Consider the following 15,309-nt stretch of genomic DNA (forward strand, 5'->3'; position numbering starts at 1 on the left):
GTGTTGCAACACTGAAGATAGTGCTATAGCGCAGTGTTAGCAATGTCGTAGTGCCGCAACCTGACCAATGAATTTTATATTCATTCAATGTTGATTCAAGCAAGGGAGAATAGTTTTAAAATATTTTGGAGATTTAAAAAGGGTTACCTAGCTTATGAGAGTGGAGAAGGTTGTCCTTGCGTGAGTGATGGTTGGTGAGTGTGTGGGATTGAGTGAAAGGATGCATACATAGGGTGAGAGGAGAAGATTCAACAGATTTAGGAAACTTGAGACTTCATGAAGGCGTTTTTTTATTTACTCATATATTTTATTTTGATTTTAATCTTTTATGTTTCATTTTTATGTCAAGATTTTGTAACTAAACCCAATCTAATGGGTTAGTGACATCTAATGTTTTGTATTCTAGATTCATGATTCTAAATAAAAAAAGTATTTTTTTAATTTATTAACCCATAAAGTTTTTTAAATTACAAATTGGCCACATGTATGTTAATATTTACTATAATTTCACAAATTTTATAAGAAAAATAAGCTAATAGAATATGATGGCCACATTCAATTTTCTACTTACGCAAGCATATAATTTTGGAAAAATTGCAATAATTTTAGACAATAGAGAGTCATTTAGGTTTTTTTGCATAATTTAGACATCAAAATCATAATATAAGTTCTTAATGCACTTTAATGGCCAATGATGTGCTGAGTGTACAATTTTACTTATTTAGTAATACATATAGTAGAACCTAGAATTAAGTACAATCATTTAAATTGTTTACTAGTCCAAAGAAGTTTATTTATTTGAAATTCACAATTTATTTATTTATTTTACTTTCTTAAGTAAAACATTAAGACGATTTCTTTATAATTAGATAAAAAATGATTTTGATTAAAACCAGTATTCAACTTATTCTAAGGATTTTATCTCATATGAGAATGAACTTGAACTCAGTCATTGTATCACTCAAAAACATATGTACTTGTGTGGACTGTTAATAAGCCAAATCAAACTTAAAGATGGTTATTAACAATGGTGTGTTAATCATTTAAGAGAAATTTATAAACATTGGATCTATCAAAAAGAAGAAAATAACCTACAAGTAAGGGAAAAGAATTTCTAAGGTTACAACGAATATAAGGGCTATTCTAAAGTCAATAAGTTGACAGAGCTGCATATTTTTTGTTTGGTTAATATTCTAGGACATTAAGGCTAATGTTCTACTTATTCGAAGTTGATAAGTAACCCAATTAAATTTAGATGATACTTTTCAATAATCAAGAGTTTTTCATTTAATAATTAATCATAAAATTAGAGGGGTAAAAATACATAAACATAATTTTGCGTTTAGGTATGAAAAATTTATTTATTCTAAAAATAGTATAATGGAGAAATAAAACTTAGACACACAATATTACTCAATAATATTTTTCCTAACTAATATTTGGAAATCATAGATCTAAATACTAAATAAGAAGATGGAAGAATTAAGTAGTCTAAATTATAGAATGTGCCAACGAAAGTAAGGAAAAAAAGGATTTTAAAAACTATCCTTTATATATATATACCATGACCTGTTGGTAGAGCAACCTCTTTGAAGGTCATAAGTCTCCTAGGGTCACGAGTTCGAATCTCCCCTTTGTGTAAGGTGTGGCAATCAAATATATATATATATATATATATATATAGATATAGAGAGAGAGAGAGAGAGAGAGAGAGAGAGAGAGAGTATAGATATATATATATATATATAGATAGATATATAAAGAGGATAAAATTGGCCATAAACTGCTACTCCAAGAGTTCCCTTAAATTTATAAGAACTAGCAAGGTATTGTATTAAGCAACGTTAAGTGCATTCAACTGAAATTCATATTACAAACCATTAGAACATAGTACATTTATCCTTGAATAGAGTATCTTAAATATCACTAGAGTGACTAACACTGAATTTTGAACATAGTACATTTATCCTTGAATAGAGTATCTTAAATATCACTAGAGTGATTAACACTAAATTTTGGAAGGCAACCATACAACCACTAAATATTTTCTAAGGTCAAATAGGGCTAAACATTTTTCTATCTAAGATATGCTATAACATTTTAAGAAAAAAAAAAATTATACTATAATCATCTATTCAAAGAGCAGTATAAAAGTATGTAAATACAAATGATTGCATGTGTTCATTAAACTATTCATAGAGTTTAGTAAATATAATAGCTGGGGTCAACTAGATGAAAATCAAGGCAAAAGAAACTAAGTTGCTTTAGATCATATAAGGGTCTCCAAATCTAGGGAGAAAAGTTATTAAGTGACTGAAGATCACTTAAGACCACTTATGATGATCCATTAGAAAATTTAAAGCTAAAGAGGGCTACTAAATTACAAAATACCATTTGATTTTTATACTAACATATTTTGGAAAGGCAACAAAATAGGTCTTTTAAGCAATTTAGAGTTTATAAGGTTGACTTAAAATAAGTTGTTACTGTAACTAAGGCAAATAAGTTTTCAAAAAAGAGTAGTACTATTCATGAGAGATTAATAGAATTACTAACTCGATATATTATAATTTTTAAAACTACTTGAATGATGGAATGGGTGCTCAATTATAAAAAGAAATACTAGGTAGCACTTGAAAGTTGGTAGAAACATTAAAGTATTTTAAGATCCTTCAATTAAATTTTTTAACACATTTTTTAATGTTTTAAAACCATTCAGTTTTTATAAGTATTCTATATCATTTTATGTTGTTAAGGTTCATGCTCATGTCGATGGCATGACATGATATATTAACATAATGTGCCTACTATTTGGTAGTCACTTAATTATTAGACTTTAAAAGTCATATAGATTTTAATATTATGTAGTCACTTAAATATCCTTTTATGTGCCTTACTATTATACTAGCTTGTAGGTCTTTCATCTATTTAATAAAAATCATCATGAGTCAATTGATAAAAAAATTAATGTCTTAAATTTTTTTGGTAATATTAGTGGATGTTGACCAAAGATCAAATAATCTTTTAGGAGTACACAAAAAAGGATAGTAACTTAAATAGTTGGATTCATAGAACATAAAGATACTAACCCTACCTAACCAACAAGAAAATTAAATTGAGTGCAAAAATGCAATGTGTGATATAATTGATCAAAAATAAAGAGGCAAGCTAAAGCATGAGAATTTACCTCAATTAAGGTTATTGTCATGATTGTATCACATAGAAGACCTCTTGGGATCGTGGAATGAGATTAATACTTGTTTATCACAATCAATACAAACACTAAATATCTTTGTAGCAATACATAAAAGCACATGTCAAAATTGTCAGATGTTATTCCTAGAAATACACTTAAATGTATAATCACTATACATAATGATGTCATTATGCATGCAGTATAAAAATGTAAAATTCAATATAACAAAAGATTATAAATGGTGATGCACATGATAAGTCATTTGATGAAATGATCTACATCTAAGGAAATTCACTAAAATCATATAGAACTTAAACTAAAGTTTTGCAAGTAAAGTTGACATAACTCATGATTAAACTATAACAGAAACCCTAGATATTCTCACTAAAAAATAACCTTGCTCGAGGTCCTTTGACAATAAATCCAATGAAATGACTTAATTGTAATGGTTATTGACATAATGATATCCTAAAATTACATTAAAAATTTCATAAGACTCACATTCATCATTAGTCAAGTCAATTAAATCCCCTTAATGACACATTCAAGCAATCTAGTTCCAATCATGAATCCAAGCATGGACCATTCAGTGGATCTAAATGACCTTAATAAAGTGAAGCGACCAACTTTAAACTATTGATTCATTGAAAACCAAACTCTAATGTTAACTAACAATTATAAAAAGTAATGCATGTGAAAAATCGTTGGATGAAATGATCTACATCTAAAGAAATTCAATGAAATTGCATATAACTTAAATTGAGGTTTTCTAACTGAGGATGACATAACCCATGATTAAATTATAAGGGCATCGTACATGCCAAGCCTAACTATTTTCACTAATAACCCTTTATTCGATCTCCTTGAAGGCAAGTCAAAAGACACAAATTTTTGCAATATAGTTCATGATGGCATGACATCCCTAAATTACATAAATAATTTCATAAGGACTCACATTCATCGTATGGCCAGTCAACCAAACACCTTTAATCAAACATGCAAATAATCTCATTCCTATCATAAAGCCTAGCTTGATGCATATCCTAGATTAAAATGACCCGAATATTGTCAAGCGATACGTTTTACCCAAATGTTCACTAGTGATTCATTCAAAATCAAATTGTAATGTAATAAATTATGACATGAATGCATTCTAACAAGTGGATTTTAACAAGCCGTTTAAATGCATATATATAATACACTAGTTTATATCTAATAATTTTCTTAATTTTTTTTTGTTTGAACTTCATTGAAAGATTAAATCTTAATAGTGTTGAGGCAATTCTAAGCTTGAGTTACAAGTTACATAAACCAAAATTTTTTGTGGTGCTTGTCAAAAAATGATACGAGTAAATGGTGAGGATAGTAAGGTGGGCTTGAGTGGCAAATATTATAAGGTACCAATCAACTAAAATCTTAATAAAATAGATTAGTTTTAAATTTTAATTTCTAAAGAGAAGTTGACTTGGCATTAAAAGCAAATCGCTTCTAAAAATTGTCTTTTGTTGTACTCATGCAGATAATTCATTATCAAGTACCAAATATATGCACGACTTTAACTCTTCGATATTCTTACTGCTTGATTCATAAACTAAGTGCTCATGCTCTCATTCAGAATAAAAAACAATAGAGTAAGGGGAACAAATCATCAATGGGTGAGGTAGGTTTGGATTTTGCTTAGATGGGCCCATTCAAATACTCCGAAGAGTAAGGGAAACATTTATTAATTTTTGGGTCTTCAAGTCCTTTAATCGAACTTCTTTTTGTTATGTTAGTGGCTGTAGTGATGGTTGGCGTTTGGGAAAGACCAAGTTGAGATCAATCTTATTTGTTACTTTTGCTATTTTTGTTTTTAAAATAAATATGTTTTATTCCATATCAAAGCATTTGTAAATTAAAATAAAAAATAAAATAAAAAATAAAATAAAAAAATATAGAAGAATGTAGTCAAGTCCCAATCATGGGGATTAGAGGTTAACCATGGGTTTAGGTGAATCATGGGGATTGTTAAGTACTTTGGGGGGAATCTTGAAAGAGCCCCCTCCTTTAACCATAAATGGTGTGGTTTCTCACATGAGGCTCATGCATGGCTCCTTGGCATTTTTTAGGCATTCCTAAGGAGAAGAGAATTTCAAGCACTTCAAAAGATTCTAGTGGGTTCCATGTTTAGCCAATTTAATCATGAACTTTTCCACCATAGGTTTGATCAAATTTGATGTGGGGGGGGGGGGGGGGGGGGGGGGGGGGGGGGGTTGGGGGGGGGTTTGGAATTTGGAATTGGGCTTTGTTTGGTGGCCTTTGCAAATGAGTTATGAGGTGTTGCTTTGGGCTTTAATGATGGATTTTGGATTTGGGGTTTCCATGTGGTATTTAAGTTTAGTGGATTTTGGATTTAGAGTGGACCTGGGTGGATTTGAATTTGGAATTGGATTTCAATGGCTTTTGTCTTGGATTTAAAATTTGGTGGATTTGGTGATTTTGGGTGGATTTCGAAGGATTTGAGTGAACTTGGATGGATTTGGTGGATTTGGGTGGATTTAGGTGGATTTGGATGGATTTTGGTGCATTTAGTGGATTTGGGTAGATCTGGGTGGATTTGGATGGATTTGGGTGTAAGTGTATTTAGTGTGGAGTTTAAGCATGCATGTGAACGTGTGTGTGATGATGTGAATGGGCATGAACGTGAAATTTCAATGTCATAAGGGGTTTCTCTGTGGCCTTCATCATCCATATGGAAATTCATTTTGATCTTCAACATGTTGGTCCTACTCAACTCAACTAAGTGCTAAGGATTTAAGACCACACATGTGAGACTACAAAAGTGTCAAGAAGTGGCTTGACTTTCTAAATGGGTGAGGTTCTGTCACTAATCTTCTAAGAGAGTCAATAGGAAGCTCCTATGGCTAGATCCTTAATTTTAGAGGAGAGAAGAGACCTCACCAAAATGAGGTCAACAGTGATCCATCAGAAAATTTAGGATTCAACATCCTCAAAGGTGTGGTGAGTGTGGAGTCATGCCTTTAATAAAAAAAGAAGCTTTTCAAGGTGAAGGAACACAACAAGAAGAAGCCTCTAATGTGAAGTCGTCCAGGAATTCATACAACAATGAATTTAGGAACTCTATGGTAGGATGTGTTGAACTCATTTTTGGTTGAGGTCTAGTTTCTTCCTTAGTAGCCTAAGGTCTAGCCATAGGACTTTCCTATTGACTATTCCTAGAAGACTAGTAAAGGAACCCTCACCATTAGAAACTCTACTCTAAAACTCTAAACTCTTCTTTGCTCAACTTGAAGTTCCACATGTTGGTTCTATCCTCTAGTACTTAGTAGGTGGAGTCAGTATGGGGGAGCTCAAGGGGAGTCCCTATAGGACTGTTTGGACTTAGGATGGACCGTGAGAGGTGTGGTCTTGGTCAGTCTCACACACACACTTACACTCACAACTTTGAACCCAAAACATGTTTAGCTTTCATCCCTTAACCTTTTGGGAGACTCATGTAGATGGTCCTCTAGGCCACTAGCCTTAGGCTGTGGTTTAGCTCAGACCACTACATGGAGGACCCAAAGTAGGGGATTCTGTTAGTCCATGGCTTAAGTAGGGTGGTTGTGTGGTTGGCAACCCCAATCCTACTAAAATACCAGACTACCCTTGAAACACCAAAATTGACAAAATTCCCAAAATTACCCAAATTACCCATGGATACCCAAATTGTTCGAAAACCTTCAAAATCATCTCAAATGACCCCAAAACCAATTTTGGCCTCTCCATTGAATACAACTTCAAACCCAATTTCAATCTCAATCCTAAAATCCCCAATTTGACCTTAAGCCAAAATTTCACCAAATTCAACCCCCAAACGCATCCAATTGCTCTAATGTTGAATTTTAAACTCTTTTCAGCACATCCATAAATCAAATTGAACCTTCAATTTGTCTTGGTCTCAAATTCAACATGGACCAAAACCCCCAATTTTTCCCCAAATTAGCCATGTCCCAAAATGTCACCAAATTGAATGTCATAACCCCAAAATTTCACTCATTTTTTATCCAAAACACTTCATGACAATCACTTACATCAAATTGAACCATCAATTGGGCCATAGCTAAACTCTAGCCCAACCGAAACCCAAGTCTAACCCAACATCCCCAAAATTGACCAAATGTTCAAATACCACAAAATTGACTCCCCAAATCAATTCAAAACCACTCCAAACCTTTTCTAAAATCTTCATGACAATCATTTACACTAAGCTGCTCCATCAATTGGAACCAAGTCAAACTCTAGCCCAACCTAGCCAACCTTGAACCTAAATGGCCCAAAATTGAACCATGACCAATTTGATGGCTGTAGTGGTCTTGGTTGACCAATTTGGCTAGCCATGGACCAAGAGTCCCATAAATTAGGGGATTACTTTCCTAAAATGCCTAAGCCAAGGAGATCTTTGTCAAAACCCATCACAAATCCAATTAATTACCATTAAGACTGCTCACTGGCTCCCCTGACCACCTGACCACCTCCTTTGCCCTGACCAACCACCCTCGTCGTCCGAGGAGCCAAAATCGAAGGTCGTCATACCTCAAATTGAACCCAATTGAACTTAAACAATGTGTCAAGCCCTGATTGGTCACTTGTTCCATTCAACCCTCCACATCAGCTCTCCATTGCACACACCAACCACCCCTGAGCTTAGCCCAGTGACCATGGCTGTAAATTGAACTCTTCACGACCAAAGGAGAGAGTGCTTGGAAACCTAGGGGAAACACTGTCAAAATCTCACCATAGTTTCTCCAAACCTACCTGAGTGCAAGCTACTATTTTTAGCCACCCAAAACCACTATCCTGAGCCAATTTCTTAGAAAAATTCCTTGCCAGAGTCAGAACATTATTCCCCACACCTCCATAGTCCACCAAAGTCCAATTAACTGTGGCCACATCTTCTGTAGATTGAGAGAGGAAGATACCCCACAAAAGTCCCATCACAGAGAGCCTCTAACATAGCCCTAGACCAACACCTGAAAACCACTTTGATCAAAATCATACTCAGACGATTCACCACAACCTAGCAACTTATCTGGGGGCTCATTGAACTCCTCTAAAGCTTCTCCAACCATCTGATTGAGTCCACTCATCTCAGACAGAAGTATTGAACTCTCCTCTCAATTTGAGCTTAATTTGATTCTCCATGCGTATATACTATATTTCATGCTCGATCAACCGTATAGATAGGTCCGTCTTGAGTAGAAGAAGGTGTAGAAACAAACCGCAGCCGATTTGGTTGAGCATTAAGAAAGATCTTAAGGTTTGAAGTTGAAAGATTCTCAGGTTAAGTTAACTGGGGACGATGAACGGATGTCACGTGTGTATCGACCTAACGGTTACGGAGGCGTCAGATGAGAGGACGGAACGGAACAGCGGGCCAAGTCAGCGTTGAGTCAGATGGCGACACCAAATTAGAAGACGTAGCGTGGAGGTATCAGAGACGCTTAGGTTGACGTGGCGGGTGACCAGATTAAATATAAAAATAGGATTTATTGAATTAAATAAATGCCAGAACTTCAAAAATTCATATCTTTGCAAAGAAAAATCATAAAAATGAAATAAAAATATCGTCTTGCTCGATGAATAGAGGAGAATAATGTGGATGAAAATTAAAATTGTTTGTTGAGTCTCTGATTTTTAATTAATTAAATAGTCTCTGAGGTATTTTAATTTATTATGATTAAATAGTGTCCACCATGGCTTGAAACTTTGAGGGTTCATCCCTCAAGGTAGAGGGCATGTTTTTTTGTTTTTTCTATGGTCAGACAGCATCTCTGTGCATGTAACCTTAATTTCCAAGCTTATAAGACTATTTTGGCTTAAAATAATTATATAAATTAAAATATCACTTGGAAAATTATGGAATGAATTTTAGTAGGTTTCCTATGGTTAATGGAGCTTAGGAAAAATGTCGGAATGGTTTGGATAATTTTGTACATTTCTATAGTTAATTAAATATTAATATATTTTATTAATTTATTTAAATTGAATATTATTTAAAATTTAACAAAATCAATTCCAAATTGTGCAGAAAAATCATGTTGACTCTCTATAAAAATTTTAAATTTATTTGGTTAAGTTTAAGTGCTAAAGTTGATTTTCTAAGAAAAGTTATGATTTTTTACAAAAATAATTATTTTAAATTAAATACACTGAGGAAAATTATGAAAAGTGGTTTTGTTGAGTTTCTTGTGATTAGGGGCACTTAAGAAAAAATAGAAATTATTTTTGAGAAAATACTTCATTTTTTATCTATATTTTGAATTAAAAAAATAATTAAGAATAATTAAAAATTGCAAAAATATGAAAATGTGTCAAATTGTCCCTAATTGTTTTCTTATCACTTGGGACCCATTAAAATATATTTCTTAATTTCTCTAAGTTAAATATAAATTTTAAAAGACAAAAAATGTATTTTCCTTAATTTTCCATTAAAATAATTATAACGACTAAAATATAATTTGAAAAATCATGGAATTTTGTCCAAGTGTTCCTTTGACCTAGGTGAACCTCTAATAATTCTCTCATGACCAAAAAAAATCTTATTTTGATTAAGTAAATTAATATTAAAAAATGCTAATTTTGAATTAATATAATTATATAAATTAAATAAAAATATAAAAGACTACATTTCCTTTCTCCTCTGATGTTTTAATTAACTCATGATTGAGTTTCCATGAATATTTTAGAGTAACTTAAATTTCATTTGATAAGTTATGGGATAGGAAGCTTTAGGTGCAAAGTGGTTATTTTGGAATTTTAATACCCTAATTAAATGAGTAATATTGATCACACTAAACTTTTTGGATGATTGAAACATAGTAGTTTAAAAGGTAGAAACAAATTTTTCACATTTTCTTGAGAAGGGTAAAATTGTAATTTTTATAATTGTCAATGATTTAGACGATAATTCAATAGTGTGATCCTAAAGTAATGGGCTTAAGCTATGAAGATAGTAATTTACTCATTTAAAGCCAACCAATTGGTGATAGGATGCTAAGTCTGATATTAATGAGAATTTAGATCCCATTTCAATATTTAATTATCTTAAATTTACTTTGAAAATTGAAATTGAAAGGGCCTAATAGTGAACTAGGTTCGATATGTAAGAATTGTCTCAATTGGGATGTCTCAATTGGGATTAGAAAAAGATGGACTTACTTAATTGATAAATACTTTCAAACACTTTAGGCCCTACTTTAACTTTGGGCATTAAAATCCTTAATGACTTTAGACTTGCCTTTTTGGTACCCACTCATATAACTATCAAATGAAATGCTAAGTGACTATTTAGTTTCTCTCACTTTTTTTTTTGAGATAATTAAAATGTCAAGACTCGCTGAGTAATAGGGTGATTTCAATTCGACCTTGGGATGACTAATAGAGCAATGTGATAAGTTCAAAATGAACTCGAAATGTTTCAAGAGTTTTTTAAAAGTTGTTCTGGATCATTCCCCGAACATTTTGGAATCTCTTAGATATTTTGAAGGACAAATTGAACTTATTATATTTTGTTTTAGAAAATAATGCACTAAGATTTTTCGGGATTCACTGAGTCATGATTTGAGGGTTTGTTAACTACACCTTCATCTACCCTTGCAATTTGTTTAAATTTCCTGCAAATATATATAAATGTCGCAAAAGCTAATCTTTCAGCGAGAATTCTGAGAAGATGACATGTACACTTTTACAGTGTTATTTAATTTCTATCATTTTACTTTCTACAACCAGTGTGTGAGTGTAGGTGTAAGTGTGTGTGTGCAAGACTAACCATGACCACACCAGCCAGGGTTAACTTTAAGGCCAAACTGTCCTATGGTGACTTCTCTTGAGCTTGCGCATATTGGTCCCACCTACTAAGTACTAGAGGTTAGAAACAACATGTGGAACTTCAAGATGAGGAAATAAGGAAATAAGAGTTTAGAATTTCTATTTGGTGAGGGTACCATCACTAGCCCTCTAAGAAAAGTTAACATGAAAGTCCTATAGCTAGATCATAGATTTCTAAGGAAGAAGCTATACCTCAACCAAAAATGAGGTCAACACCAGTAGAAGGTGATGAAAACTCATTCATAAAGGATCCCCAAATGCCTCCTGCAATGTTGAGTATCTCCCTTATACAATCTATCAACCTCACTAATATCTCAATACAAGTATCAAAGAAAATACAAATTTCTACCCTAATAAGTTCTAAGGATTTCCCTTTGGAATTCAATAACAATTAGTACTATTCTCCCCTTCTTCCTCTTTTGTTCCACCTCCAAATATGTCTATATATGCTCGTACGAACTCCCTGGATCCTGTGAAGAACTGAAGAAAACTGCCCCAGGAAGTTATGGCGCCTAAGCATCATAGGGCTGGTGCCTAAGCACCAAGCTCTCTATTTGTGCAAGAGGTTATTGCCACCTAGGTGTCATAAAGCTAGCGCGAAGGTGCTTGGAGGAGCACTTTTACGCACAAAGGCTAGCACCTAGGTGCCAATGCTCCAAGTCACTTCTGCTCCAATTCACCTCCACTTTGCTCCATTTCTTCATCACTTCATTCTAGTTCTCCAACCTGCTATACCTACAAGAAAAAAACATAAAAATACCTTTATTTAAAGTATAATTTCATTCATAAACATGTGTAAAAGAGAAAAGAAATTAAGCATGTCTTAAGCTATATCAACAAACAATTAAGGGGAGTATGAAGTTTTGATAGCTGGACTACATTTAGCTGGTGAAATGAGAGCTCGATATTTAACTATAAAATCTGATTTGCAACTTGTTGTGAATCATGTCAATGGGGAATTCGGGGCTTGAGATGAAATGATGGCCAAATATTTGAACAAGGTGAAGGCAGATATGGGGAAGCTCTCAAACTTTAGAATCGAGCATGTAAGATGAGAGGAGAACCAAGTGGCAGACCTCTTGATAAAGAACATATGCTCCATAGATAAGTTGCCTCGGAGGCTTTCCAAACCAACCATAGAGGAGCTGGAAATAATGGAGGCAAAAATTGATGATGTGAAAAGTTAGGTAGACCCTATGTCCACTACCTCAAAATGAGAAAACTCCTCAAAGAAGTGAAAGATACACTATGGTTAAAATTTAAAGTCTCTCAATACTTTCTCATTGGAGATACACTCTTACCATGTCCTTGTTTCTAAGGCGTGTCAAGAAAATGAACTAAAGGAGATTCTCTTAGAAGTGCATCAGGTGAATGTGGAATTATATTAGGTGGAAAGACTTTATCTCATCATTTTCATGGGCAAGGTTATTTCTATCCAACCCTCTTCCATGACACAAAATAAGTTTCTTAAAGGTATAAGCAATGTCAGAAATGCGCTCCACTACAGCATCAACCGGCGCACAAATTACAACCGATCGTAATCCCCTAACTCTTCACTGTTTGAGGGCTTGATATCCTTGAGCCATTTTTAACTTTAAAATGATGATGAAAGTTTATTTTGGTCTCTATGGATTATTTTTTCAGGTGGATAGAAGAAAAAGATCTCATTTGGATTACTGCTGATGTAGTTTAGAATTTTATCTAGACAAATTTTATTTGTCGATATGGCTTTCCACTAAAACTCATTACAGATAATGGAACCCAATTTGTTTATCAGAAGGTGAGACATTTTTGTCATAAGCATGGGATCAACCTCAAATTTTCATTAATGCATCACCCACAAACTAGTAGCAAAGCAGAAGCTTCAAATAAGTTTATCCTGAACTGCTGAGGAAAAAGTTTGAGATAATATGGCTGATCTACTTCCTTCTATCCTTTGGTCTGTCTAAAGCACTCCATCATCAGTGGCCAAAAACATCATACATGATTTTTCATGGAATTCAAGCAATGTTACTAGCTGAGTACTATCACCATAGCCAGAGGGTAGTTACTGCAATGTCTTTCGATGAAATGAAGCTCATTGACTAACAAGAAGAAAATGATAAAAGAGTTTTGCTTGCCCTCAAACCATTAGAGGAAGTTTGAGCTAATAGCACACTCCGATAGAAAGAAATAGAAAAAGAACTACTAGTTACTATAGCAAAAATGTCTCGGAAAAGACATTCTCCCCCGATAACCTGGTTCTGAAGAAAGCCAATCTGGAAATGGGAGGACAATTGGTCGGCAAGCTCGATCATATCTGGACCAATCCCTTCATCATCGATCAACAAGTAACCCCGTGAGCCTACTAATTAAAGTCCTATACTGGAAAAAAGCTCCACCAAACATGGAATGGAGAAGAACTTAAGAAATTTTATCCTTTAAAAAAGTATTACTTTATATTTTAAGAAGATAATATTATTTTTTCTTCAAATAAATCTTTATCTTGTTCTTTCTATGACAAAAAAAAATAATTGTACTATAATAAACCAACACCTAAGACAACTCTCAAGGAACTGAAGGATTGATAGGCCTAACACACCTAAAAATGTGCTCCCTTTTTTATATATTTTACTCTCATTTTTAATGATATTGCACTTTAATGAATATGAATTTGCATTTTTTTGGTTCAAGGTACAAGAAATGGAGATTTGGAGAAAATAGAGCAAAAATGGTGCAATTTGGAGTCGAATCGAGAAAGCAAAAAATTTCTGATCTGACGCATTTTGATATGTCTTTCTATGTTTAATCTCCTTTACATTTATCACAAATTTTGAATGAAATTACACTTTAAAGAAAGGTTATTTTCATGTTTATCTAGTAGGTCTAACACTTTGAGCATATTTGAGTTGAAACAGGGTGAAACTAAGTGAAATGGGGGTGCTGCTAGCAAGGTGGCTTCATGGCGCCACATTTTGCCGCATAAGCTCCATAAATGGCCTGAAGTCGGTTTGGGCTGGTTTGGACAGTTTTGGGCTATTCCAGAAGATTCCAGGCAGTTATGCACACCCCATGGAGTTATTAAATGAATCAAGACAGTTAGAAAGGCTCTTGTAGTGAAGAGGTGTGTCTCTTGGAGTGAAAAGTTGTGTCACTTGGAGTGAAGAGGTGTGTCTCTTGGAATGAGGAGGTGCTTGGATTTTCTTTAAGAAGGGGGGCTGGAGTCTCTTTGAGGGGGGTTATAGAGGAGAGTTTGGCATGACTCTTTGAAGAGGCGCGTGTGTGTGTGCGAGAAGAGAAGTAGATTTTAACCTTTTCTGGAGAGATTTGTGAGGGATTTTGAGAGATATGTGCAAGTAATTGTATGAACATTGCATGGATTAGCGGGAGACTTTGTTGGGGGGATTTTCATCTTTCTTTTAGAGGGATAAAACTAAGTATTGTGTTCTTTATTATTTTATAATTTTTGTAAAGACTTTCTAGTGGATTTTCTTTGATTTAATGAAGTTTTTTGTTTTGTTTTATCCGTGCTTCGTGAGTGGTTTTCCTTACTCTTTTCTTTTGATAAGAAGTAGTGGCAAGAGTAGGAAAATTTAGTTTAAGATAGAATAATTTTTAATTCTATGTGATGAATAATATCTCCCTTAATTCATTGACATAACTTAAGTTGCAATAGGTTATGTTAAAATCTATTATAAGTGACTGTTGACCTCACTTTTGGTTGAGGTTCAGTTTTTCCTCTTTAATAGCCCAAGGTATAGCCATAGAACTTTCCTATTGACTATTCTTAGAAAACTAGAATGGGAACCCTCACCATTAGAAATTTTAAACTCTTCTCTACTCAACTTGAAGTTCCACATATTGGTCCTAACCTCAAGCACTTGGTAGGTGGGGTCACTATGGGGGAAACTCAAAATGAGTCACCTTAGGACTGCTGGACCTTAAGATTGACCCTGGGTGTTGGTCTAGAGTTTAAGGTACATACTTGAAATCACTTGTACTCACAATCATTCATTACCCTAAACCCGGAATTTCTAGGCTTTGGTCCCTTGATACTTTTGGGAGACTCCTGTAGGTGGCTCCCTGAACCCATTAGCCCTAGGCTAGGCTTTAGCTAGGACCACTACATAGAAGACCCAAAATGGGGTTTCCATTGGTCCATGGCTTATTTATGGTTGTTGGCACTCCAACTCTACCAAGATACCCAATCTACCCTTTTGTCCCTAAATCTACCCAAATTACCCAGATACCCTTGGGACCCCAAA

Source organism: Phalaenopsis equestris, unplaced genomic scaffold (genome assembly GCF_001263595.1).
Source record: "Phalaenopsis equestris unplaced genomic scaffold, ASM126359v1 Scaffold232304, whole genome shotgun sequence".
Lineage (NCBI taxonomy): Eukaryota > Viridiplantae > Streptophyta > Magnoliopsida > Asparagales > Orchidaceae > Phalaenopsis > Phalaenopsis equestris.